We start from the raw sequence: 27,770 nt of genomic DNA, 5'->3' as shown, positions 1-27,770 counted from the left end.
ACATGTAGTCTATGCTACATTGGTCAATCTGGCAGGTCAATAAAAACTCGTTTTGAAGAGCACCTCCGGTCTTTTAGGAATGGTAAAACAGATTCTCAGTTTGCTAAACATTTGATATCAAACTCGCATAGCATCAGTAACAATGAAACGCCACAATGTTTGCATATATGTAATAAAGGTCTAAAATTAAATTTACTTGAACAGTTGGAAATTAATCGCGAATTATCCAAAAGTAATCACATAATTAATGAAAATTTGGTAATGTATTCGTCGCCACTATTAAATATAATCTAAACACACGATTAAGACAATTATACTAATAATATTTCAATTGATTAATAATGTCAATAAATAACCATCGAACACTGTAATTTTGATAAATTTTGAAAATTTCGATATCCATTTTAAAAAACCCACTTAGGGTTTTCAAAGTATTAATAATATTACAATTAATAATAATGTAAAAATTCATAATATTGCTGGAACGAATAAGAAAATGTATTCTGTCTCTATCTATACACGTATAGTATTTAAGCAAAGGCAAACGGCCTATCTGAATAGTCTTGATAATGGTGTTACAACCGAAATAGCTATCGACAAACCTTTTTAAAAAACCTGTAGAATTTAATATTAATTATATTTTCATTTCTTGTAAAATGGAATTCTACCAAGTAAATGCTAACTCAATTAATATAAGGGATTAAATGGGTTGCTGCGCCGCGAGATAATAAATTGGTAGATTATCGAAATAGTCCTGGACGGTAATGGCAAACCCTTTATGCTTAGATGTTCAAAATCTAAATATAATATTTTTTAAATTTGGAATAGCAAATTTAGTTTGGGTGCTATATTCTAAAAAATGTCCTTTCTCCCCGTCGAGATCTTTTTAACTTTCCTCTCTTTTTCTTCCAGAACTGAAAGCTTTATTTTGCCATATAATGCTCATTTACAAGAGCTACATATTTTTTTCTACTTTATGTTTTTCTTTTAAATAATCAATGTTTTAAATTATGCCTATCAAAAGAAACAATGGAATATTAATACCTTCGACCGAGGAATACTTGATGGAATTTGATTTTAAATTTAAGTTTAGTATTATTCTATTTAAATATTTTTTTGCGACCCTGGTTGCGCCTTTTAGCACTGGATTTGTTTTATTAAATGACTATATAAACAATAATTAACCATATTCGTCGTCAGTGTGTTTTTGCCATTGGTGAATGCGCATAATTATAATAATTATATAACTTTAATTTAATATAATTAATTATATATTATTTTTAAAATTCAACAGGCCTAGCGGCCCAATGACTGTGTTGTAGTTTAACAGTAGTGTATTTAGTAATAGAATTGAAACAATTATATACACGCAGGCTTTGAGAAAATTACATAAATATAATGTGTCCTCACCGGGATCCAACCCGGAGTTCAAAGGATGAAAGGCCGCCTTTCGCAGTGCACCACGAGAGCCGCGCATAGTGCATAAAGAGGTCGAATGGCGAAACCTAGCTTGAAAAAAATATTCAAATCGAATAGTACAAAACTCATATCTATTAGAGTTTTAATGAAACATTATATTGTATGATTGGGTATGTGAAATTTTAAAACTCTAAGTAAAACCATATTATTTTTACACCAAATATTTCCTGAAGCGCATACGCATTACGTGAAATCGTGAAAATCACTGTTTAAAAATAGTTTTATTTTATTTTTCGATAAACACGGATATCCTTTTCCTTTTTGTCTTCGAGCTACATTTTGTTTCTCACCATTTTATAATAAAAACCTTTTTTCGTATTCTTGTAGAGAGAAAATCTTTCACAGCACTCATTATTTTGACTAGTTTTATAGGCTTCAAGACAAAGCACTTATATTTATGAAAATAATTAATGGTATTAGAATCGCGCCTGATTTTACTGAATGGCACTCTCGCATTATATTATTGAAGGCCTTGTTATTACCTTAAGCTCTTTGAACAATACCTCGTACTTATGAATAATACTCTGAATAATAAATATTAAATTTTGAATTTTGCGGAAGTATTAAATTAACATTCTCCAACCGCACGTAATGTCACATAACAGTGTTTATTTGATTAAATATTAAAATGCTACAAATCAATACTTTTGATTGACATAATGGTAGTGTATTTTGCGAAATTTAAATATTGCTCGATTGAAGGCTTCGTCAGTAAAAGTAAAAACAAAGTGAAACGTGTCAGCGAGTCGATTAAGCTCAACAAACGTCTGCTCTCAGAAAGCTTTAAAGCGTAGGTAGAGCTTCACAAAATCGAATAATGTGGTTGATCTGTTGAATAACATTTTCAACGGGTTGAATTTCACAGTAGTGATTCAATAGAATATATTAATATTATTGGCATAATACATTACCAGTCCTGGAAATAACTAAATTGTCGTACGTGATATGCTCTGATATATTATTCATGTTAATAATTGTTTCACGTCAACGACATCGTAGGTATATGCTGATTACAACAGGTATTTCGTTCCATCCATGTATCTATATATTATCTATTTACGTTTTTTTATTGTAAAAGTATACTGATCAAGTCATTATTTTTTATTCAATACTAGTTACAAACAAGGTTTAAAATGTTATATTCTTCATCATTTTCTTCTTTTCTTTCGACCATGTCCGATCCTAATAGGATCATATGGGCCTCATGTAATTAAGTATATAATAATATATTACAAAAGGTAGCATACTTTATACACACAGATCTTGGATCCGTGAATCAACAGGTTAAAAATCCACGGGTGGTTTATATTCACTTGTTAGTTCAATTAATTATCAGTCCGCTTTAAAAAGTTTCGTGTTCATTTTTTAATGCATTCACACGATTGGTGTCCGTCGTGGAAAGAAAATGACAATTGGAATTTGTGTAATGGTTAGTAGAAACCTACTTTACCTAACATAATGATGAAAAAAGTCAAATTTTGGGATTTTTTTAGATAATAGTTTCAAAAAACCCCCCAAAGGTGTCGAAAATTACCTTAATATTTAAATACAGAAACGCATAATTCTCTCTCTCTTCCTTAATTATCTGCTCTCTCTCTCTCGATTAAGATCATCACAATAATGTATGTTTGAAAGATAATTAACCATGAAAATTTAATCCGTCATTGTTTTTGGGACTATATAATAATAAATTTATTATAAACATACTGCATTATCGTGAGGTTTATTTTTTTTTTTGACCGACAACAAAATGTATTCAAAGGGACAAACCAAACTCATGTTATATGCTTGATAAAAGTACTAGTGAAGAATAGTAACCGTAACAATAATCAAACTCGCTGTACTTAATTGCTGTGCACTATAAGAAGTGTCATATTATATACGTGTTTAAGGGTAAATTTTTCGATTATGACTACCATATCAGCTTTTAATTATGGTTTCTGTATTATATAATAATGTATGTTTAGAATGTGCATTTGTTTAATAATCGTCAATGGTCTGTCCAAATAATTCAAGTGCCTTTGTTACCAAGTTAAGAGGGATGCTTTTACATACCAGAGGCACCTAGCGGAAAAATACGAAGCTTGCAATTTGAGACATTTTTTTTAATAATTTACAATTTCAACTGTACCTATTCATTAATAAATATGTATCTGAAAACATTAAAAAGATTTTTTTTTAAGTCAAAGATAAACTTACAATAATTGAAAAAAAAACTGAATTTGTTACATATTATTTATTCCACAGTTACGTTATTATTGCATTATATTTTATGGTCATATTTATTATTAAAATTTCGTTAATATTAAGTTTTCTATGTTTTGACATAGAGTTTTTTGACTAATTCATAGTTTTAAATTTTTTTTATATTTATTTTAAAAAACATTGATTTTTATAAAAATATAAATGTGTATAACTTGAAATCCTTTTTATTTATATCAAATCGAGCTTAAATATTAGGGCCATACCTAAATAAGATTTCATATAAATAAAAAGGATTTCAAGATATACACATGTATATTTTTATAAAATCGATGTTTTTTAAATATAAGAAAGTTGAATCTCTTTTAGATTTTGGTATAATTTATTAGTTTGATCACTGTTTTGAATAATTTGGAGGCCCCCTTTTAAATTTTCTGAAAAAACAACTGCATCATTTGCGTCAAAGAAACCCGCCGCCGGTTATATATTGGAATCCTGTTTCACTCATAAATAAGTGTTGAAAATTCCTCCTAAATATATTTTATTATATATCATTTGCACCCGTTTCATCCACGTTACCTTAACTAGTTATGGGAGTTGAATACTATTATGGGAATTCATTAGAGAATAAAATTAGTGTTTATTTAATTTTATTATACCAGCACAAAATAACAGTGATTACCGGAATGGCAATAATAACAAGATTTAATGGTTGGGATAGGTACCTACTAAAATAATACAAATGTATTATTAAAGCTTCATATTTAAAATTCATATTAATACACCGTCCTGAATATGATTATTATATTACCTACTATATTCGATGAACACAATTGTTTTAAATATTTGCTTAATTCAAATTTGAATATCCCACCATGTCATATTATAAACTATTCAAATAAATACGTACCGATACAATATGTTCAACAAAACTCAACATCGTTAAATTTGATATAAAATTATTGACAAATCTTCATAATAATTTACTTTAATAAATTATTCGTAACATTATAAAAATTACCATTTTTTCTTCGCATATGAGCATGCTTGGAGGTTGTATTGGAAAAATAGATGGATTAGTTATTACCGATTCTTTTAATCTTACTTTCAATATTCTTACTGTAACACATGTGACTTTTACCGTACATGGGATATAACTCATCCCAGCTTCTTCAGAGATAGACGCTACTATACGATACGATACTCTAACCTCAACTTTGCACGGCTAAAGATCTTATTGGTTCAGGCAACGTATTTTTTTTTAAATTTATTTATAGAAAAAAAAATATGTGGTGGTCCCAATAACGTGCGGACTCAAAAAGCAAAATAAATCAATATTATGTACAGCTGTAATGAATATAAATTGAGAGTTATTGAAAATCGTTAAAGAAAAATAGAGAGAGAGAACAACATAAAAAAGAGTATACATAGTATATATACAAGAAAAGAAAAATACAATAAAAAAAATAACCAGTCGTCCAGATACAATTAGTCGTGGATTTTGGAGCAACTTAATTTGAAAGAGGCAAGACAACAAAACAGATCCACTCGATCACTGTGAAGATTCAAGGTTCTGCAGAGTCAAGCCACTGGACAATTGTAATCTAAATTGGTTTTATATGTATGAATGTATAGAAGTGAGAAAATCTGAGGACGAATATTGACTCTTAGTACATTAAATTTTATGTAAGACAGTAGTTATGGGGAATCTGTATGGTTATTATTTATTTTCAAGATAAAAATAAAGTCAGAAATAGTACGCCGTGTTTGTAAAGATTGGATTTTGAAATGTTCCAATTGGGAAGAATACCTAATTGAGTAAGTTGATATTGAGGTGACTGATATTAATAGTGTAGTGTGGGTTCCATATTGAACTGCAGTATTCGAGTTGCGATCGTACCAGAGTATTATAAAGAAAAATTTGGTAGAAGATTTTTTGAGATCTTTCGATAACCTCAAAAGAAAACCCAGCATTGAATTGGCTATGGAAATAATCGAATCAAAGTGGTATTGGAACGCCAAAGTGGAAGTGAATTTCATGTGAAAGCACTTGTCGGAGTTAAGAATCATGTAATTTTCCATGCACCACTTATGAAGATTATCTATGTCCTTATGGAGAAGAGAGAACATTTTGTATTTTATTGTAGAGTTTCAGATCATCCGCTTTGATAGACAATTGGAATTGAGAATCACTTTTGTAATGTTATTAATCAAACTGCAGAAAAGTAGTGGACCTAAATGTGAGCCTTGTGTTACACCAGATGGAACTGGGAATGCGTCAAACGAATGGCTGTTGATTATGACACTTTGTGAATGGTTAATTAAATAAGAGATAATAATACAGTCATGATAGGAAGGGGCCACGAAAATGCAAGTAGCTGAGTTTTTTGTACAGTAGTTTGTGGTTGACTGTAAATTGAATGAACTTGTTTATCGTCGAGCTAAAAATCCATTTTATTTATTATATCATTTGGTATTTTTACCACAATATGAAAACTATGCCACGACACGCGTGTTGCTCACATGGAATGCTCCGTTTAATAAGAGTACGTAGTATTATTAGTAATTATTATAAATGTTATCACGAGGGAAATGGAAAGATCGATTTATTATGTGATGTGAGAAAGTGCAGCTGATTCAATTTCATGATTGAATATTAGAAGTATTTTAAGTAAATATTAAATCATTTAAATATTTATAGTACTGACGTATTATTTTAACCATAAACATTTTATTTATATATGATTTGTTTTTCATACACAACTTTTTGCTGTTTTGTTCTAACTTAATATTAACTTTACTCAATTTCTATTATATTCTATAAGTATAATTTATTATGTTATATATAAAATCTGCTAGCGGCTTTCTTATTAATTTTATGTATTATGTAAGTGTTCAATGGTTTTTGTTTTTGGTTCAGAATGTATTAAAATTTACTAACAGCGACTTGAACAGTTTCTTTTTGTATGTAAAGCTTTTGCTTGTTGAAAATTAATTGGTTGTTAAATACATGCAAGCAAGAGCGGAACAATGTGTTCCAGCGCTCGGGGCAGTAAAAAAAACACGCCCCTCATGTAATACAAAATATTTGCCTGCATAATAGACATTATCATATCGACGGTGCCTACGTAAACTCGGACATCTACAAAAACGTAATTTTACAGGAGAGCTATTTGATGTAAAAATAGTTTGTTTTCTACTGAACTTCAATGTTTTTATTACAAGGCATCTGAAATTCAAGGAGTATTATAAATACTATACACAGTTTATTCACTCATTATTACATTCTTTCTAAATTATATACTTTTGGTAGAACTGTAGTTGTCCGACTTTACGTCGACTTCCAAACATCCGTTAATGAGACAACTACCGCATGTCTCACTTTACGTGGGAAAGAATTCATATCAATTATTAGCAACTTTACTTATCACTATTGAAATCCTCATAATTTTAACTAAATGTTAATATTATCTTCCTATTAGCTAACATTTTATTTAAAAAATCTTCTTTTATCAATAATAATGTAGATGTTCATCTGTTTTATCAACATTTTGACCCTAAGCAATAAAATCCGATCGAACAGGAGGGAATGGGACGACTGGACTCCGGACAATTGGACGCCGCACTGTCGTAGACACGTATACATAACGTAGACGAGGTATTTCAATATGTTTCTATCTACTACTTAGTAGTTTTAATTCATTTTACTCTTAACATAATGTATTCTTTATTGCGGATTGAGAATTACCATGCCTAAGGCTTTATATAAAATAAAAAACTCTTTTTTCGTTGGAACTTAAACATATGCACGATTAAATCATTATTTACGTCTGCATATTTACATTCTCACCAACTATTAAATCATAATATAATCATTTAAATATAAATAATAATATAACATATTTTTACCCATAGTACCCATAAGTACCTAACGTCTATTTATTTTCGAATTCCGTGGCGTCCAGTTGTCCGGTACCAAATCGTCCTAGACCCGAACAGGATGCCATCGGGGACGGATTACGTTTATGACACTAGTTAAGTGTCCAAGTATCTACCTAATTGTTGTTTTCGCCGACAATAATGAAAAAGTATTCACGCATATGGTTGAAAAATTCAAGGATTGTGAAGTCCGTAGGTACTTACCAGCGTTTATTACAATAAACAACAACTTTTGTAGTTTATGTAGGCCATGCTTGTTTCGGGGATTTTTACGATGGTTTCCAAATTTTTATTTTCGACTTTTTTTGTTATATGACCGCTCATTTAAATATACATATTCTCTGATATAACGAACGAAACAGTCCAAATAATACACGTGCTTTTGTAACGTACTTTGTTAGCGGTCACCTGCACGGAGTATATAAAGACAACTGGCATTTATCTGTTTATGTGACCGAAAGTGATTGTCTGGTGTCCGATGTAAATACGGACATATTAACATTTCCGTGCTTACGCGGTTCATTTAATAAAATTACAGTATTTGTCCGTTTTTACGTACATTTTTTTCCGAAATTAAGTGAGATATTTTTTTTCTCTTAATTTTATATTAAAGGGGAAGTTATTTTAAGTGTTTTGGCATAAAAAAGTGCTAAAAAATGCTTTTTTGGTAGATGTCCGAATATACGTAGGGACGTCGATATATTATTACTATAATATAAATACTCAAATGTTCGGTTACATTGATATTTGTACATAATAAAGCTTATATAACTGATATTAATATAAGTATGTTAAAATTACATAAGTCCTTAAATATAAAATAGTGAAGGATCTTCTTTTTGATACAACAGTTATAATCAATAAATACTAATGGAAAACATATAAATATTTAGTATTGCAAAAACAAAGTACTTATTAATAAACAATACTGATTTTTGGGTAGGCGATTTTTTACATAAATCGCTGCATTAATTCATAATAATAATAATATAATCGTTCGTTCTATATATATAGCATACTAATAAAATGAAATATATTTTTTTCCTTTCTTTCGCTTTCTGCTCTTGAAATTTCCTACCATCTGAGAACACTGCACTGATGTTTGGTAATAACGCGGAGGGAGCGAAATCCTTAGAATGGACGGAAGCGTGCCATTACTATAACCAGACAACATAGGCATGGCGTTTTGAAGTTCGGGTGGGTTCGAAATTTTCGGTCAGTTACGAAAACGGCAGGCCGTATTACACGTAGTAATTATTCGTTAAAATCACTTTTAATTTGAATTAAAAAATTACTTACAATATAAGTCGCGCATTACTATGACATCTCATCTGATTCACTGTTCTGTTCTGAAAATAATAACCATCGCTGTCATCTGACTCCTCACTAATATTTATTAGCAAGTTTTCCATATGTATGTATATTCTTAAATCACTTACCCTATAAGAATCTTCGATTCTTATATCGTGCCCAATTATTCGGATTGTAATTAAGGAATAACCGATCAAAAAATTTATGTTATGTCATATAGCATATATCGATTATTTTCCTTCTCGCTTTACTCTCTGAATGGTGCTAATAGGTACGTTAGTTGCTTCGTTTGCCGATTTAAAAATATTATATTTTAAATTGTACCTATCTACTGTTTTTTCAGCACTTTTAAATATTCGGTTACATTAAAAACAATTATTTCTCATGTTTGTCTTCGTAAAGGTTTTTTTTATATCGAAGGGTATTTATTGTAAAACTGTAAATATACTATTGTATTGTGTAAAACAGAGTTTTCACTCACATATGCAGCGCTTACATACCTACTCTATGCGCACAAAAATAAGTGTGCTTCTACGCAGGTCCGTGCTTTAGTTGTTTAGTTATAGTCAGGCGCTAATATTAACCTTGATTCGATTTCACTTCACACGAAAATCTGACGTAGGTACCTATATATATTTTTTTACTGAATACACACAAATCAATATAGTAAAGTGGGTAGGCACTGTGTTATTTAAATGTGCGGAATTCAAAAAAATATTTGCAACATTAGTTTTAACGAAAAACCTTTACTACCACGTAGCAGGCTATTCAAGATTGAGAAGCACTGATAAAATGCGTATAACGATTATATTTATTATTAACGTCTCTTATTATTAACGTCGCATAATATTTTTTAAATGCAAAAAATATTTGTTTATTTACTTCTTTACTGTTACTTTATTCTTATGAAAAACCTTTCATTCACCAGTATATATACTAAATTATTAATTTGTTGGTGACATACGAGAATGGAAAATTTATAATTATTTTTGAACTTTCAACCAAACTCCGCCCATGCGCTAACGCCTTGCTACACCACACTCGTTTAGTATACGAGGTACTCAAACAAAATTGACTTCAAAGTTTGAATTATACGACGAAACATCTTAAAGCACATATGACATAGATTTTAGAAGATTGTGTGGTATAGCGAGATAATTAAATTTGTATGAACAGGGTCAGCATTTATAATATTTTTTAAATGTTTATGTAGACATAAGAAAAAATAAAAATGCTATATTATATTTTTATATAAGTATAGTTAGTAATCTCAAAAGCCTTTATAAAAATAAAGATATAAATATCTAAAATAAAAAGATAAATAAGATATAAGTGACATTTATTATTAAGTACCTAATACATTTTTAAAGAGTATTTCCTTCTGTGATAATGAAGTTTATTAAGATAAATTTAATTAAAATTTTCCAACGTCAACACTCCTTCTCAACCGTTCGTTTCGTCAACTTCCGTAAAATATACGAGTTGATTTTTTGCTAAACACATTTCACTTGAAAGCGGGTTTGCTTTCAAATTAAAGTTTAAATAAAATAAAGTATACATTTCATTTAAAAAATATAATATGCTGCTATTGTAATGATAATACTTTTGGAAAGAAAATGATTTTTTGCTCTCTGTTTTTTTTTTATATTGGATAAATATGAAATTACCACTGTTTTTTCATTAATTATCTTTACCACAAGAAATTATTAAATGTTTATATTTTTATTTACATTTAATTATTTACATATTAGTAATATAAAATCAAAGTTATAAGAATAATATTACAATTTATTGGTACAAATAAAAATTAAATATATTACCTGTATTTTTCAAATAATAAGTATCATCTTTGTGTCAAGAAACATAGTTTCATTTTTTAATATAAAAACGTAGTATATTTAGAGTGTGTTTTTGTTAACATTATAATTCTTGTTCAAGAAATTCAGCGATTACTTAGTTGTGATTCATGATGATTATTTTTATAAAATGATTTTCACTTGATATTCAACACAGTATTTTATATATTATATATTGTTTTACGACATGCGCTTTATTTAACATTCACTACACAGAATTGAGCATAACTATTATTACATAAACTATGTTTTGATACTCCAGCGCTCGAAATGGAAAATTTTACGAACCGGAGCGCTAAATATTTTTCACAAAATATTTACATAGTCATCTACTTTTATGTATATCTTATAAAATTGAAAAAATAGTGTATTAGATTTTCGTTTTAGTGGTATATCTAGTTCAGATGGTCAAATTAATTTTTCCATGAGACGAAATGATAATTTAGAGGATTTCATCAACCAGAATGGTGCTCCGATGCGTTCTGGTCCATTTTGAACCCTGGTTCTCATTCTAACTTGCTTAAAATGAGAGCGAAATGAATATCGTAAAAAACTGATATAAGTATGTAGTGAAGCAATAAAAATAATATAATATAAGTTTATAAATTAGTATAATCCGTTAGTATCATTAATATTATTTTTATAAAAATTCCTACTTCACAAATTAAATAAGAATGATTCACTTAAGTACCTAGTGCTATTTAATATTTTTTTCTCTCCAAAGGTATGTAATGAGAGAATAAAATAAGGATAATTAATAAGCCCCAACAGGTGTTAAATAATAATGGTGATTAATCATTATAGTCACCATAACCTTTCCCGATTATAAAGAAACACAAAAGTCTGCTAGAACGATGTTATTCTACGGTTCAGAGACTTTAATTATCACTAATTAATGTAGGTACTTAATAATATGTAATTATTAATTGTTAATGCATTGATGAATACTTCACGGAGCGATATGTTTTTTTATTATAAATAACATATACCTACTTAAAATGTTTATTTAATAGTTTTAAGTACTTAATCCGCAATTAATTATTGTAATTGAATCAAATTGAAAATCTCTTCAAACGTTTATAAAGTATAATTCAAACTAATACCTAACTGAACATTTCGAGTGTTTGTTATTTATAATGAATACTTTCTTAATAAGCGTCCGTTTATTATTATCATCTTTTTTACACGTGTGAATTATTAATTAAATTAAATTTTTATTTTTCTTTATAAAAAAATCATGTTTATTTCCATAAATCAAAAACCAATGCTATTTATATTAAAGTAGGTCAGTAGATAGGTACTAAAAATTAAAAAAATATTTTGGGAATACGACGAATAAAATAATATTAATAAATTAATTAGTTAAGTTAGCAGGCTTCATAATTTAATAATATATATATTTTTAATAAAATCATGTAAATATTAATAAAACCTTGTTTACGCAATTGGGCAAAAACATTGGATTAAATAGACATTCAAAAAAGAACATATATTTTTGACCACGTGGGGCTTCAAACTTGTGATCCATTGCTTTATATTTATATAAAACGGCCGCTCTACCAACTCACCAGTGATTCCCAATCAGGTTCCGCGATAATTCGGAAAAGCTCACCCAAAGTTAGGTGAGTACCTACATCTTGAAACCTTTTTGGTAGTAAACTAAAAGTAGGATTTAGCATGACCATCATTTATGCTATGCATATTTGAAAAGTTGAGCTTATTTAGGTTTAGATAATATCGTATCATAGACATTATTGAATTAGAGCGAATTCTGCTTGGGAAGAGAATTTTTTATCAGCTATAAAGGAACCAAAATTCAGGAATTCAGTTGTATTATTAACTGTCATATTATATTTTTAATACGTAGATAGGTGATTTTACCGCCTCAAGCTGCAGATCAAAATGAGCTTGAGATATTATGTTTCACCATCGCATGTTTCCAGAAAGAGAGACCTTCGATTTGTATCTTGCATATTAATCGAAAAACACATTTTTGACGAATAAGTATGCCCAGACCAGTAGATATATAATAAATTAACTTTGTATACATGGCTAGTATAAAAAGAGTTACATAAAACAATAATTATTACATTATGACTAGTAGGCTTAAAATGTTAGTTGTTCAATATCTGAGGGTAATTTATTTTCCCTGTATACTTCGTATAATACGTCATTATTGTTAATTATCGTGTAATAGGGGTTGTTTTATTAGTTCACTGATATTAGACACGGAATTTTATAATACGTAAATATTAATATACATGATTCACCATCAGCTTTGGGATTAGTTGATTAACACACCGAATAATTATCGGAAAGGGCAATAACTAAGTACTTCCCTCCTGAGTAACAAAGGCGGTAAGGGGCGACTGAAGATCTCTTTTTTGAGACGCCAAACGATTATTTACAAGTCGGCAAATGCACCTTTCTTGAAAAAAAATGTAGGTTTGTTTCTTCAAGGTGGTTGGAGGTGGCGGTTGGAAAGTAAAAATCGAAACGGTATTCTCTGCTGATTCTATTCGGTGGTGTGGTAGGTATACTCTCTCAGTGACTTTTTTGTGAGATATTTAGTAGAGAATGAAGGCAAAACTAAATTAAGGGTTGTTAATTTGTTATTAGTACCTACTAATTAATATTAATACTAACCCTTCCGGCAATAACATACCGTACCGGTAAGCAGGTCATGCATTGTTTAGGGCAAGACATTATAAGAGGACGAGTGCAGGATAACGAAAAATACAACTTTTGATGGTAGATGACAAAAACATCTCGACTAAATACAAAAGGTTAAGAATCATTAAATAAAGGTAACGAAAGTGCTCAAATAAATAATATAATTTTGACATAATATTAATATAATTCCAACAAAGTTGGTTGTATTCCTGAAACGATTTTGAAAATAAAAATAGTGGCCGTGGGAAAAAACCCAACAACTCATGTCAAAACAGAAAAGTAATCGATCTATTTTGATTTATTATGCAAATGCTCAAGCAAGTAAGAGTTACTTTGTTAAGGGGGGACATGCTCGTCGAAGGTCAAAATTGAGTTTTTATTGTATTTTCAAACCATGATCCTGGACACTCCTTAAACGTTGTAGATAATCTATTTATATAATTGTGAAGTTTTATTATCCTTTATAGTTATTTTAAACATTTGATGACTGCATAAAGTATTTTTGTTACATAAAATAGTATTCTTTTAAACCTCTCGCTCTAATGTTTTAGAATATAGTCATATTTCGGTACATAACTGTGCAGTGGTGTTAAGATTTTTTTACATGTATTAATTTTTAAACGCATTTATAAAACCATTAGTATAATTTATTACGAGATAATTTTTGTAAAATATTCACGATACAAAATTATATTGATAATCTCTGTGATCCCAAATTTGACAAGAATTAGGCATTTTATTATTCAAAAAATCGGCAAGATTAACACATTTGAAGATGATTCTAAAGATACTAATTATAAGCTATGTCTTTGACCATTCAAGTGTGATAAACATCTTATGAATAATGATTGCTTTATAATAATTATTTACCTAAGAATAAGGTAGTGTTTTTTTGAAATACGCCATTTCTTTTGTCATTCCCCAGTGGTTAAGCTACAACATACGGCCGTAGCCATAAATTGACAAACTTAAATTAAAGTAAGGAGTAAATTTATGTTAACGCGCGTGTTTGAACATGTACCTAACCGATTTATTTTTTATTTTTTTTAAAACGGTACATGTTCAAACACGCGCATTAATATCATTTTACTCCCTACTTCAATTATAGTTTGTCAATTTATGGCTACGGCCGTATGTTGTAGCTTAACCACTGGGGAATGACAAAAGAAATGGCATATTTCAAAAAAACACTACCTTATTCTTAGGTCAATAATTATTATAAAGCAATCATTATTCATAAGATGTTTATCACACTTGAATGGTCAAAGACATAGCTTATAATAAATGTCTTTAGAATCATCTTCAAATGTGTTAATCTTGCCGATTTTTTGAATAATAAAATGCCTAATTCTTGTCAAATTTGGGATCACAGAGATTATCAATATAATTTTTTATCGTGAATATTTTACAAAAATTATCTCGTAATAAATTATACCAATGGTTTTATAAATGCGTTTAAAAATTAATACACGTAAAAAAATCTTAACACCACTGCACAGTTATGTACCGAAATATGACTATATTCTAAAACATTAGAGCGAGAGGTTTAAAAGAATACTATTTTATGTAACAAAAATACTTTATGCAGTCATCAAATGTTTAAAATAACTATGAAGGATAATAAGGCTTCAAAATTATATAAATAGATTATCTACAACGTTTAAGGAGTGTCCAGGATCATGGTTTGAAAATACAATAAAAACTCAATTTTGACCTTCGACGAGCATGTCCCCCCTTAATTCGATTAACTACTAAATTCTACATAAAATGCGTATATGCTTGTATTGTAGTTTTATATATTTGATATTAGTTATGTCTGAAAAGTATTATACTCCATTATTTTATTAACTAATATTAGATAGGTATACTTTCATATATAAATCAGAAATAAATAATAATAATACTTAATAATTAATATATTATGTTGATGCATTACAGGTACGAGTATATTCTTAGGTATAGTACATATTCATTTTTTAGAAGATATAATTACATAAATCATAATCGAAAAAAGTATATTTTTCTCTTCATATTTTAGATGGATGATGGTTTCGAAAGATTTGTTATTATTGGCAACGTAAATGACAAAAAAAAAGGAAGAACATTCGCACGCTGGGAAAAATTAACAGAATTTTCATTGATGTCAGCAATCCAAGAACAACTGTAAGACAATTATGAACAATTTAGGACTGCTCATTTTCATGACAACCGTATGTCATATTACGTATACAAAGACTAGATATATGAATATAAAAAAGAATTATATATGCAGACATCTGTACAGGGCGTGAGGCAAGCATAGCACATGAACTCGTGTGTTGTATATTTGACAGTTTACATCATTGAGGCGCTTGCGGCAGGAGTCGCAAGACCTTTGATTCGATCACTCTAACCTTGAACAGACACGAATTGGAATCTCTTATGATTTAAAAAAAAAAAGGTGCATTTGAACGGAATCCATATAAATACAGTGTTTATAATGTGACTTTCCATAATAATACAATTTTATTGGAGTCAATTTAGATTGATAGACATTCTAGAAACCAAAAATTACGAAGTCTTTTTCTATTAAAAACAACTCCACTACATTTTCTATCGCATATAAGATTATAATTTTATTTTTATATTTAACCAGCAACATATTAGGTTAAATTCTAAATTACAGCTAACAAACTGCTTATTGAACTAAAATATTTTACACACTTAGAAAAAATCACTTTCAGATATTTTATAACTTTTATATATTTACTACTTATTATCCATTTATATCTATATAGGTAATACTATAATAATAATAATATTATATAGGTAATACTATAATAATAATAATAATAGGTAATACTATATAGGTAATACCACACTACATCCTTGTGTGACCTTCTGCACGAGGTGTGGGAAAGGGAGCAGTGCCCCAAAGCCTGGAGGGATGGTACCGTTGTTACTCTGCACAAAAAAGGTAACCCACAAGACTGTAATAATTACAGAGGAATCACTCTCCTCAGCGTTCCCGGGAAGGTGTTGGCGCAGATTATCATGTACAGGATTAGAAGTCCCATGCTGGACGTTTTGCGTGCGCAGTAGAGTAGATTTGTCCCGGGGAAGTCCTGCTCAGAGCATATTTCAACTCTCCGATGCCTCCTGCAACAGTACCAAGAGATGAACATACCTGTCACCTGCTGCTTCGTGGACTCTGTGGAAAATTCTGCTAGGCTATGGTGTCCCACGGAAACTGGTCGCCGTGATAAGTGCTCTCTACACCAATACAGAGTGTTGCGTGAGAGCAGCCGGAACATCCTCTGACCTCTTTGAAATCACGTCAGGAGTCAAGCAAGGATGTGTACTTGCGCCCTTTCTTTTTATCATCATGATGGATTTCATAATGCGTAAGACGGTTTGCCTCGACAGTGGTATACGCCTACATCATGATGACACAACCAATCTATGCGAAGAAAGACTGTGCGACTTGGAGTATGCAGACGACGCAGTCGTGTTTGACTCGACGATCGAAAGGTTGGAGGTAACCGTGAACAGACTAGCCGCGAACTCGATGCGTGTGGGTCTTCATCTGAATGCCGCTAAGACCAAATCCATGTGCAGTGCTGCATGCATCGACGCCGACACTCCTCTGCGGGTTTCTGGTCTACGCGTCGAGCTGGTGTCGAGATTCAAATACTTGGGTGCCACGGTTGTCGATGATGGTGGTATTTCTAGTGAGCTTGGAATTCGCATGGGTGTGGCGGGCTCTACGTTCAACCAACTTGGAGTCGCATGGAGGTCAAGGCTGTATTCTGTGTGGACCAAATGTTGTTTGTTTAACGCGTGCGTGCTACCTGTGCTGCTGTATGGCTGTGAGACATGGCATCTTACTAAGCTTCAAGAGTCTCGGCTTTTGAGCTTTGAGAATCGATGTCTCCGCTGAATCTTAGGGCTACATTGGTACGACCGCGTTACAAACACCCGAGTTCGCGAGCAGACACAACAGCCTTCGGTGATTGAAGTTATCATGAAGAGACGATTTACGTGGCTGGGACATGTATTCCGGATGCCACCAAAGAGTGCGGCACTTCGTACCCTTGTGGCACAGCCTCAAGGGTTCCGTCGCCGTGGCCGGCCCTCCCTCACCCTGCAGCGATGCTACAAAAGTGACATACGTGCTGCAGGTCTGACATTGCGGGAGGCGCAGGAGTTGGCGATGGACCGAGGGAAGTGGCGCCAACTTGTGCTTGCCCTATGCCCCAATGTTGGGACATGACAGGGTGAAAGAAGAAGAAGAAGAACACCACACTATTAGTCAAATCTTTGTTCTACCGTACTTAGCAATAATTTCCAATCTTTTCTAAACATTTATTTTCTCGTTTTATATCTATACCTACACCTGTAATATCTATACCTGTAAGATTTCCTAATGTCGTAAATCTGCGACACCACGCAGTAACATACAAAATTTAATGTAATTTTCGAAAAAAAAAATATTATTTTTCCTTCAGTCACAAGGCATTTTGACATCAAGAAAAAGTAAAAATTTTCAAAAAAAAAATCATGCAGTAAACGGATAAACACAAATTTTGTAATATTTGAATACTCAACGTAAAATTAAACAAAAATGTGATCATTTTTACCACTCTAAATTCGACTGCCTTCTTGCAATACATATTTTGCATATAAACGGGGTAGGCCTGTTTATATACCTACTAAGTATCATAAATAAAAAGTCAGCTATGGCCAACACAAGTTGAGATAAAATATTATACTTAGTATATTTTGATATGCATTTTTCATCCACTTTATTATGCAAGACGTTGGGCAATGGTCACATTATGTATTAGCAGCCTTTTAATTTTACGACTAAAAACATTTTAGATTTAGAAGTTTTAGTGTTTTTATTTTAATTATAAACCTGTAGGGTTAGCATACTTACGTATTTAGACTGGATTTTTCAGACTTGACAATTCTGTCCTAATCTCTAAAGATTACTATCATATATATATATATTTTTTTATCATTATTTATTCAATTTTGAACAAAGCTGATGTTAGCCGATATTTTATACGCGAATGCCCAAATTCTGATGAAGAAAATTTTGAAAGCAAAATATATCGTAATTTATGATATGGTATTATTGTATTTAGTCGTGTGGAAAATTCAAAGAACTGTCACAATTTCAGTGAGTGACGAAAATAAAATTGAGTACAAAATGAAATCGGTAGAATTGTACAATAGTATAGGAATTATAAAAAAGCACCAATAGCTTGTAGCTTATATGAAGATGGGTCTTTATTTCCAATTCCAACAGAAACATTTCAAGACTGTCGCGTATCTGGAGTTTACTCTGAAAAAATATGACAACTTTAACTCCATTCATACTCAACTACTACACGATAAGGGAAGGCGTCGTATAACACTAGATGTTGCAAATCTTTTATGCAAACGTACAAAGAAAACAAAAATATATTACCAATAATGGGTGGCGTTTAATTTTTTTTTAATGATGAAAGTTTCCATAATTTGGAAACACCTCTGATATAAAGTATCTTTTTATATATCGACTAGAAAAAATCTTTTTTTTTTAATTCGACAGAACTTGAACCTGCAACTACTGGATTCGCGCCAATGTGCTTTACTAATTAAACTACAAGCATCCTTCTTAATAACGACGAACTTTACTAGTAGTTCTTATATGGAGTGCTTATCGTATTACGTTAATGTTGAATATCAGTTTTAAATTATGGTATCATTAATTGCCCTAATAACTAACCGACGCCTGAATCACTCCAAACTTTTAGCTATAACGTAATTGCACTTGGTAAGGTTGAGGTGTTTTGTAAATTATGTATATTCAATATTATATAGAATGTTACATTTTCAAACCTTGTGAATTACTGGTTGAATAAAAGAAATGGTTTATAAATGTTTCCGTTCAGATATTTTGTTTTAGGTCAATTTTAATCTGCACGAGTGCTTTCAGACTTCAAAGATTGTTTATCCAAAATCATACTATTCATACTTTAACTCTCCCAAAACATTTTTTCCCTTTTTTAGATTTCCTTTGGAAAGATTAGCCTTTTCACCGAAAATAAAATACACTTCCAGAATCCGGGTTGATTTCCCACTTTATCTTTGATACATTTTAAAATTTCAGTACATTTCAGTGTCGTCCGTTTAAAATTATATTGTTCTTTTGTGTGCCAGAAAAAATGCATAATAAAGTCACCATAAACACATTAAAACAGTTTTTATTTTCGCTTACATTCCAATTATCTTAGCCGAGCCATCCTCAAATCCCACGTGACGCCGTCCAGCAATCTTTTTTGGCCGCCCAGGTCTTCTGTTGTTGTCAGGGGGTGCGTACGTAGCTTTACTGGCATTCTGTATGTACGTGGCCAATTCTGCATTTTTTCTTCTCATCTTCTAATACCAATCAGTTAATACATAATTTTAAGCTGGGCATGTCTGACAAAATCAATGTGAAAGTATATTTGCATTGAATAGTTTGGGCGAATACTACAGTGAAATAATAATACAAAATATAATCATTTCAATATATTAATGACGACATTTAATATAAAGTTGGTATTAAAAATACACTAAATATTTTCGCTTTTATTTATGCGTTATATTATGTTGTTTTATAGACTTTATAAAAACCTTTAAACATTTAATAATCAAACCAAAAATAATAAAAACTATAGGTATATTTGGGTAATAAATTTATGAAAATATTGTTTATTATTGGACGCTAAAGACGCGCCCAGCGCGTAACGATTAAAATGGCCGTTCAATATAATTATCATGCTATTTAAATGTGGTAATTAAAAAGCAATCATCTAGTCAGCAGTTAATGTGTGTATTTTATTGACTCAATGTTTTATACGTGAAAAGTAATCTCTATACGCGAATACTGCAACTTAATGATTTTTGTTTGGCTTATGGCTGTGCGGCCGCTGTCACTCAGTGGTAGTTAATTAATGAGTATGTTTTGGCTTACCACTAAAATATTCAACGATTCGTGGTCGATATTCAATAAAATGAATGTGTATCTACTGAATAAAGCTATTATAATCAGGATCGTCGTTATCAAGAGTGTGGCTTTTACCAAAAAAGTTTTCCACCTGTCATTATCCAAAGTGGTCTCTTTCCAAATTGTTACTCTAAATATATATACGGCAGCCCATCTAGTCAGGGAATTATATCCTTCTTTCTGGATTGTCCGAAATACGAGTATTAAATAACTACTATCTACTTAATGGTAGACTTTTTTATTTTCGTAAAAAAGGTTTCTGCAACATTCATTTTTTTTTTAAATATTTGATGAAGTTAAGATATTAAAAAATACATATATTGGTGTTTTTGGTTAAGTGTGTAGTGAGTTATATTCTTTCACTAATTTTTTGATTCTTATAATAACCAAAATAAAATTAGATATTTTGTGTATTATATTTCGTGAGGTTTTTAGTGGTCAATTTCATGATTATGTTGTTTGCACATAGCCATCACTCTTTTTATAATATTTGGCAGTCATAAAAATAGCATGTCACACTATTTGAGACGTGTTGCCGTCGCATGGGCAGTAACGTATCCAGAAATTTGTACGTAAACAGTTCACCGCAGGACACTTATTCGTGCGCCGCAGTATGTGAAACATGAGTTCGTGGAACATTTAATCAAATGACGAGTTTTTCGTTGAACATTTCATCGTGGAGTATATTTGTATGTATACTACAACATGTGGCGAATTTTATGAGATGTCTTTACTAGGCTAGGGTTAATCTAATTGAAACAGTACTATTTGCAAACTATTGCCGCATTTTGTAAGATACGTACAAATGTATTCCACGGTGAAATATTCAACAAAAAACACGTCATTTGATAAAATGTTATACGAACTCATGTTTCACGTACTGCGGCGCACGAATAAAGTATCCCACGATGAACTGTATACGTACAACTTACATGAAACCGGACAGTAACCATCTTCCTTCAGTTTGAATAAGCTCTCAGTGCCCATGTTAGTCTGTGTGAGTTCGTGTGAATACATAATTAATTAAAAATCTTTCATTATATTATCCGCTCAGTAAAATTCCTATCCTATTGGCATATAGATTATACAAGTTTTTTGCATACCCATCTTTGCACTTCAACGTCATAGTATTATCAAAACTTTTAAAATCACATTCCCTCTATAAAATTGTACCTACGTCAATACAATGAAAACCTTAATGATCATGATGATTAATGACTCGTTTTAAAATCACCTTTTGTCATCATATAATAATATGATGATTTATTACTCCTATTTTCAAACTTTTATTTGCGGTAGACTATAGATAGATGTACAGATTACTGGTTGACCGTGGTCAATGAATGCACTGACCACCCTCAGCATGGCCCCCACATCCTGAAGCGGGGCCCCCAGGCCAAGATCGTTGGCAGGCCCCCCTATCTAAAATTAAGGTAAACGACAGTGTGATGCTTTACACTGCAGCGTTTCCCAAACGTTGTTCTGCGAGGTAAAAATTAGTAAGTGTATTCAGTGTATTGTTGAGTACCTACCTAATCTACTCGAAGATTTAATATCGACAAACTATAAAAAAAAATTGTATTGCACAACCAAATATTTTAAACTTTTAATAATGATTTTTTTAATATTATGTAGTAAATTATGTAGTATGTAGTATAGTACGCGGACCAAAATTATAGTACACATACTATACTTATACGGTTGGCAACATTGCACCAGACCAGTGTTGTTAACATTTTGTGACCAAATTATAATACGTGGTCCCAAAAAGTATAGTATTTTTCTCATTTTTAGTCACATTTTTTAGCTCCTACTATACATTTTTTCAACAGCGAATCTGAAAAACTGTTTCGTTTCGAGGATTGTTTCTTACCTCACAAACCTTTTTTTGTCGCGGTTCGACAAATTTTCCTCAATTTTTTTATTGTAGAAATGAAATCATTAAGAAAAAAAAACTTTTATCCGATATTCAAAAGTATAGAATTTTGGGCGTACTATACCATTTTTATATCGGATATAGTACGCGCACCAAAATTATAGTACAAAAACTACAATAATTATTATACTACAGTTGGCTACACTGCCAGACATGTCAGAGACTTCCCAACAGACAGGGATATGAGTTATATTTTATAATTTTATAAATTATTTATATAATGCACCTTTCGTTAAGTTAATTTTCTTTGTCGGCATGCATTATCTCAAATGGGGTTAGTTATCAAAACAAACACCTGAAACCTAATGTCATAAACTTTACTCATAAAGACCACCACATAGTAACGCTTTTTGTTTCTGCGTATTTTTATTGTTTTTGCAATTTGAGCTTTAAATCAGACACATTTGATTTACTTACTAATGTATTGTATTTCGTCAAAAAAAGACACGAGTGCTTACTGCATATAGACTGCGATAAAGATTGTAAATCACAAGAGCCGAAATAAGTAGGTATGATGAAAGGAATAATTGTGTTGTGCCTAATAAAATAATTCATTTTAGTTGCATGACAAAATATTTTATAAAGTCTCTTTTTCTTTTCTGTTCATCTCATTTAGCTGGTCGCCACACCGGGCCCCCAAGCTAGAGCCCTATCAGCCCCCCCTCTTGTGGGGGTCATGACCTTCAGTATACGTAATCGGCCCAACTCGTTCTACGATTGTTGATCGCTAATTTTTGCTGAGTTACGTAAATATTTATTTGGTCAATATTTTCGGTGTCCTGTTAATTATTATAATTATTTTAACGTCATGATTTGTGCCTCAATAGTTTACATAATTTCAGCAACATTTTTTCTCAATTGAATTTATCAGTTACAAGTTCATTTGAATTCTATATAGATATATAAACGTTTTTTTCTTATAAACTACTAATTATTTTTTTTTGGATGTTAGATAAGGCAGAAATATAAAGGTGATTTTAAGTAAAATAATCAATTACAAGATAAAAAGAACTTTTTATATACAACGTTTTTAAATTTTCTATTGAATCATACAAACTTGATTTGACTAACTTAAACGATCAAAAAAATTTGTACTTGATAGAAATACTGAATAAATATAGAATACTGAAATGTCATTTTGACATTTCATATTGATTTCCATAGTAACGCACGTATATATTAATAATTTAGTTGGTAAGACCCCAGACTCCTAGCAACCAATAATAGTGTTTTAGTTTTTACGGATTTCTTCCGAAATAACTTTTCATACAAAACAGAATTAACTAAAAATGAATTCAATTTTACTTAAAGATGGCTAAAAGTATTAAAAAAATGCATTGGCATCGTGTTTTGATATATTCAAAAAGTTTCAAATGTCTAACTAGTCGGGAAGTTAGTTAAAAATCGATTGCAAGTTTTATACTGGATAAACAACCACCGGAAAAATAATACGACCTAATGAAAACGTTGTAAAAATAACGCCCACGCGTCGTCTTATAATGTCGTGGGCTCCTGGTTAAAATCCAGGGTATGGAAAATACACTTATTATCTTGTATTGTTGTTTTTATTTAATAAAAACAACAATACAATGCAGTTTCACCATGAATTGACAGTTAACAAAATAAAAGACAAATATTATCCACTACCTGAAATCAATAGTAGGATAAGTCAAAAATACTAGTTATAAGGTATAATGTTTGTGTTGTACAAATGAAATAGTTATGTATAGGTACGTTTATTTTGTTTTTTGTATGTGGCTTATTATAATATATGATAATGGTGGAATTTTAGTATACCATTATTAACATTGGAGTTTTTCCTTTAAAATGGGGTAAGTTTTTAAATCTCAGTTATTCATTATGTATGTATAGCTTTCAGCAATTGATTGGCATAATTATCTCAAAATCAACTTTTTTTTCATTTTATCTCACTGTTTCTTTATGCTAGCGATGTGTATTTAGAGACAGAGTATGGACCCAATAGGTTAAGCAAGTGGTTATCATTAATTTTTCGTAAAAACAAAAATCTGTTAATACAACCTCTGTGGAGGCCCATACGACCTTCTTTTAATCGAACATGGTTTAAAAAAAATTCATGATACCTTAACTAAAATACATCTTGACCGGGTTCCTAAAATATAATGGAAATGTCATTCAATGAGACCGGTTTTGGAATGAAATCAAAGACTTCTCTAAAATGCATTCTAAATATTTTCAAAAGATTATGAAAAACTCAATTAAAAGAGTAGATACGGAGCCGAGTTGCGACCAGAAGCTTGTCAGAAATTAAAATATACATTTTTTTAAATAATTAATTATTTAAGTATATTATGTAATATATTATGTATTCTTTTATTCCACAGACCTACATAGAACCTTTAAAAAACAGATTATCTTTAGTTTTTCTTGAATTTAAAAATACTACTAAGAATATCTTTCAACTTGTTAAACCATTCTACAATGGATTTATGACTTCGTTACATTTCATTAACGAACATTTAAGTAAAAGGAAAATGTGATAATGGTAGGTGGGTATTTCATAAACGTTAATCTTGTACCAACCAAATTAAAAAAAAATTGAAGCAGTCTAGTTTGTTACGAAGAGATTATTATTAGATAATAGAAAATATTTAATAAGAAACTCGTTATAACGATATCCTTTAAGAATTTACTTGAATAGAGCTGTAAGGTAATTATGAGATAATTAAAATGTTATTAACAAGAAACTTATGAATAATCTTATGATATTTATAATAGACTGTCATAATAATGTAAAGTATAACATGATATTAAGAATTTCTATAATACGAGATTAGAGAATACCTAGTTATATATACTTACTTCTGAACAAATTCAAACGAAGAAAACATTGTTACGGAAGCTATCAAATACATAAGAGAAGCGGTAGGTACACTCAGGTCTTGGTTATTGAACAAAAGATCATAAAAGAAAGTCTAAAAACCAAAAAGGTATTTTAAAAATCCAAGAAAAGGTTTTGGAAAAAATGTTTAAAAGTGGCAGTCTCAGCATTCACCATATGTCAGGGGTTAGCATGTCGAGTTCCCGATCAGTGAGTCAAGACTCAAGAGTTGTAACCGGATTGGCTGAGTAAATTTCATATGTTGTCGTTTTTTAAGTAAAGTTATACTTATTTTGGGGCATTTGGTAGAGAATGAAATTGAGAGCTGCGCGCGTACAGCGTTATGAAAGTGCGCGACTGTAGGTTATCACAAGTTTTGTTTTTGTTTTGTTACGCCAAAGAAGTATAAATTCATACGTATACACGCACTGTTTTTTTTTTAATTTGTGTGTATATTTGGATTCATACCATGATATATTATGTTGTTATTGTTATTCCCGACATCCGACAAGGGAATACTCTTTCCTCGTGATTTCGTAATTACATCACGCAAAGAATGACCGTGTGATTAGGAGTATGCAGAAGATACAGTTATCCTTGATTTGACGATTGAATGGTTGGAAGACATCATAAACAGGCTTATCACAAAATGCGGCGAAGACAAAAGTCATGTGCAGTGTTGCGCTCACTGCCATGGCATCTTACTAATTATTATCAAATTTCATGACTTATAACCTTATAAGAGAAACATAGATAGAAAAAATTAACTAATGATTTCACCCGTAACTCCTGGGTGTCAGATATGATCACGAATGAATAGTGCAATCATATATATCTTAGGATTAACAATATAATTTTAAAATTGAACGTAATGACAACATTTTATCAATAATTAAGAGAGAGACATAACTATAAAAGTATGTATTGGCAGAAATATAATATAATATATTAATCAAAATAAAATATAATAGTATTCCATTCATACTTAAGACTAAAGTTATATGCCTACATAAAATAACACATAATATATTTTAATATACCTGATATTTGTCTTGTCTTTGTACTAAATATAGAAATAAGCATATTATGATACAATTTTGGTTACATGTCTACTTAACTATTTTACAACGTTTTTATTAGCTCGTATTCTTGTTTGTCCGGTGGTTGTTTGTCCAGTACAAATCTTGCAATCGATTTTTAACTTACTTCCCGACTAGACATTTGAAACTTTTATAATATATCAGAACACGATGCCAATGCATTCTTTTAATACTTTTAGCCATCTTTAAGCAGAATTTAATTAATTTTCAGTTAATTCTGTTTTGTATGGAAAGTTATTTCAGAAAAATCTGTAAAAAGTATAAGACTATTATTGGTTGCTAAGGGGGTAGTCCTAGTAACTAAATTATTAATATATACGTGCGTTACTATGGAAATCAAATTTCAAAATGACATTTCAGTATTCTATGTTTGTTTGTTTTTTATTTACTTCATATCAAGTACAAGTTTGAGCATATTGAGCATAATAATTCAACAGAAAATTTAAAAACGTTGTATATAAAAGTTATTTTTATCTTGTAATTATTTATAATATTAATTTTATTATCAACCTTTAATCGCGAAAGCTTTTCATGTTATTTTTGATGGGCGACTAGTAATCAGAAAAATATCTTTAGTCTTTGCCAAATAAGTAACGGAGTTATGTTTTTTACCTAACGTCGTTTACATAAAATTATTCCTCCTCCAATTATGATGGTTAGGTACCATAATTATTTAGGTATGACAGAATATGAGAAAGCCGGAAAATTAGTAACAAAATTATTTTTTTAATAGGATTTGGTAGTGTGATTTTCTACGAATTTAATATTACCTTGTACACCCTGCCGGGCCCTGTCGCCATACGAATTTCAAATGATCCATTGCATAATATATTAATAATATAATATATATTATGTATTTTTACATGCCATATTTTATATTATAAGATATTCTATCATAATAAACATGCACTTTTTGTCCAATAATACTAACAGATAAATATATTCACAATGAGTTCATACTTTAAACCAAAACTCTCGGAATGAGTATTTTTGATCACGAATCAGTTTATTTGTTTTTTTTTGTTTTTTCATGTTATGTTTTGAACGCTTTATATTTGGAATTTATATAATTGTTAACTATAATATAAATAAATAAGAATTGAATTGAATTGAACACTTTTGACATTTTCGTTATGAATAAATAGCTTGTCCTGTCTTCAATAATGCTCATATTTATTAACGTTTCTTTTTTCAAATGATATTTACTTTTGCTATCTATTTCATCTTTTCTAATACTTTATTGTTAGGTAGTTAATTCTTTTTATTAGTTTATTTTTCATTATTTTGAGTCATTGTATGATTGATCTATTTTATTTAATTTCGTCAATCTATAATTACTATTCCGATTAAAAGTAATAATTTCCATCGCATTTCACATAAATCCCATAAAAAGAAA

The sequence above is a fragment of the Rhyacophila brunnea genome, unplaced genomic scaffold, assembly GCF_057557595.1.
Source record: "Rhyacophila brunnea isolate RB1 unplaced genomic scaffold, BYU_Rbru_1.0 scaffold_3, whole genome shotgun sequence".
Taxonomy (NCBI): domain Eukaryota; kingdom Metazoa; phylum Arthropoda; class Insecta; order Trichoptera; family Rhyacophilidae; genus Rhyacophila; species Rhyacophila brunnea.
Note: the sequence above shows the minus strand (reverse complement) of the source record.